Source organism: Oncorhynchus keta, unplaced genomic scaffold (assembly GCF_023373465.1).
Source record: "Oncorhynchus keta strain PuntledgeMale-10-30-2019 unplaced genomic scaffold, Oket_V2 Un_contig_6460_pilon_pilon, whole genome shotgun sequence".
Lineage (NCBI taxonomy): Eukaryota > Metazoa > Chordata > Actinopteri > Salmoniformes > Salmonidae > Oncorhynchus > Oncorhynchus keta.
Genome location: NW_026288879.1, coordinates 152501 through 155000, shown reverse-complemented (window position 1 = coordinate 155000; position 2500 = coordinate 152501). Strand labels below are relative to the sequence as shown.

General features: G+C 51.2%; 1 protein-coding gene and 2 long non-coding RNA genes across 12 annotated transcripts in view; 1 reads left to right on the top strand and 2 right to left on the bottom strand.

Annotated features, from left to right (window-relative positions):
- The window catches only part of LOC127925898 (uncharacterized), a 2553-nt gene extending 551 nt beyond the window's left edge, over positions 1-2002 (top strand). Inside the window, exons 1-3 of one of the 2 annotated variants that reach the window (XR_008122752.1) lie at positions 1-39; positions 105-419; positions 546-2002. The exon at positions 1-39 is cut by the window's left edge and continues 258 nt beyond it. This is a non-coding gene — a long non-coding RNA (uncharacterized LOC127925898). Of the gene's footprint in view, positions 40-104 lie in introns of both variants that reach the window. The other variant, XR_008122751.1, reaches the window with a different exon arrangement.
- LOC118381125 (protocadherin-18-like) overlaps positions 1-2500 on the bottom strand; it is a 13690-nt gene that overhangs the window by 1745 nt on the left and 9445 nt on the right. The gene's annotated exons all lie outside the window — the stretch shown is intronic.
- LOC127925899 (uncharacterized) overlaps positions 2013-2500 on the bottom strand; it is a 2648-nt gene continuing 2160 nt past the window's right edge. For 7 of the 8 annotated variants that reach the window (XR_008122753.1, XR_008122759.1, XR_008122755.1 and 4 more), the window contains one exon: positions 2013-2404. This is a non-coding gene — a long non-coding RNA (uncharacterized LOC127925899). The remainder of the gene's footprint in view (positions 2405-2500) is intronic. The other variant, XR_008122760.1, reaches the window with a different exon arrangement.

Below are 2500 nucleotides of genomic sequence, written 5' to 3'. Positions count from 1 at the left end.
GGAGAGGGTTAATGTTGTGTTTGGTACACAGGTTCCTAGGTAGGGAGAGAGAAGGGAGAGAGAAGGGAGAGGGTTAATGTTGTGTTTGGTACACAGGTTCCTAGCTAGGGAGAGAGAAGGGAGTGGAGGGAGAGGGTTAATGTTGTGTTTGGTACACAGGTTCCTAGCTAGGGAGAGAGAAGGGAGTGGAGGGAGAGGGTTAATGTTGTGTTTGGTACACAGGTTCCTAGGTAGGGAGAGAGAAGGGAGAGGAGGGAGAGGGTTAATGTTGTGTTTGGTACACAGGTTCCTAGGTAGGGAGAGAGAAGGGAGAGGAGGGAGAGGGTTAATGTTGTGTTTGGTACACAGGTTCCTAGGTAGGGAGAGAGAAGGGAGTGGAGGGAGAGGGTTAATGTTGTGTTTGGTACACAGGTTCCTAGGTAGGGAGAGAGAAGGGAGAGGAGGGAGAGGGTTAATGTTGTGTTTGGTACACAGGTTCCTAGGTAGGGAGAGAGAAGGGAGAGGAGGGAGAGGGTTAATGTTGTGTTTGGTACACAGGTTCCTAGCTAGGGAGAGAGAAGAATGAGAAGGGAGACATGAGAGACACAGATATTGTTGACAAATAACATGTTTGGTTTGACATTGATTAAAGGGTCTCGTGGCTCAGAAGAGAGAGCAGAGAGGGGACGCAGTGTCAAGGTGTATGATTGGCATTGATATGCAGTAGCCTACAGAACTGTTGTCTGTCAACACTACTCAGTACATACACTGCTATCTGGAAATAGTCTCAATGTTTTATCTGGTTTGACATTGAGGAGACAGTCCCATAGTTACGGGAGAGAGGAGACAGTCCCATAGTTACGGGAGACAGGACATAGTCCCATAGTTACGGGAGACAGGACACAGTCCCATAGTTACGGGAGAGAGGACACAGTCCCATAGCTACGGGAGACAGGACATAGTCCCATAGTTACGGGAGACAGGACACAGTCCCATAGCTACGGGAGAGAGGACACAGTCCCATAGCTACGGGAGAGAGGACACAGTCCCATAGCTATGGGAGAGAGGACACAGTCCCATAGCTACGGGAGAGAGGACACAGTCCCATAGCTACGGGAGAGAGGACACAGTCCCATAGCTACGGGAGAGAGGACACAGTCCCATAGCTACGGGAGAGAGGACACAGTCCCATAGCTACGGGAGGAGAGGACACAGTCCCATAGCTACGGGAGAGAGGAGACAGTCCCATAGCTACGGGAGAGAGGACACAGTCCCATAGCTACGGGAGAGAGGAGACAGTCCCATAGCTACGGGAGAGAGGAGACAGTCCCATAGCTACGGGAGAGAGGAGACAGTCCCATAGCTACGGGAGAGAGGAAACAGTCCCATAGCTACGGGAGAGAGGAGACAGTCCCATAGCTAAGGGAGAGAGGAGACAGTCCCATAGCTACAGGAGAGAGGAGACAGTCCCATAGCTACAGGAGAGAGGAGACAGTCCCATAGCTAAGGGAGAGAGGACACAGTCCCATAGCTACAGGAGAGAGGACACAGTCCCATAGCTACGGGAGAGAGGACACAGTCCCATAGCTACGGGAGAGAGGAGACAGTCCCATAGCTACAGGAGAGAGGACACAGTCCCATAGCTACGGGAGAGAGGAGACAGTCCCATAGCTACGGGAGAGAGGAGACCAGGAGCACTGATACAAATGGATAGTTGTTAAACTGATGCCTGTCTAATCCCTCTGTTACCTGTCTAGTCCTGTACCTCTCTGTCTAGTCCTGTACCTCTCTGTCTAGTCCTGTACCTCTCTGTCTAGTCCTGTACCTCTCTGTCTAGTCATGTACCTCTCTGTCTAACCCTGCACCTCTCTGTCTAGTCCTGTACCTCACTGTCTAGTCCTGTACCTCTCTGTCTAACCCTGTACCTCTCTGTCTAACCCTGTACCTCTCTGTCTAGTCCTGTACCTCTCTGTCTAACCCTTTACCTCTCTGTCTAGTCCTGTACCTCTCTGTCTAACCCTGTCCCTCTCTGTCTAACCCTGTATCTCTCTGTCTAACCATGTACCTCTCGGTCTAGTCCTGTACCTCACTGTCTAGTCCTGTACCTCTCTGTCTAACCCTGTACCTCTCTGTCTAACCCTGTCCCTCTCTGTCTAACCCTGTCCCTCTCTGTCTAACCCTGTACCTCTCTGTCTAGTCCTGTCCCTCTCTGTCTAGTCCTGTACCTCTCTGTCTAGTCCTGTACCTCTCTGTCTAGTCCTGTACCTCTCTGTCTAACCCTGTACCTCTCTGTCTAGTCCTGTACCTCTCTGTCTAACCCTGTACCTCTCTGTCTAGTCCTGCACCTCTCTGTCTAGTCCTGTACCTCTCTGTCTAGTCCTGCACCTCTCTGTCTAGTCCTGTACCTCTCTGTCTAGTCCTGCACCTCTCTGTCTAACCCTGTACCTCTCTGTCTAGTCCTGTACCTCTCTGTCTAACCCTGTACCTCTCTGTCTAGTCCTGCACCTCTCTGTCTAGTCCT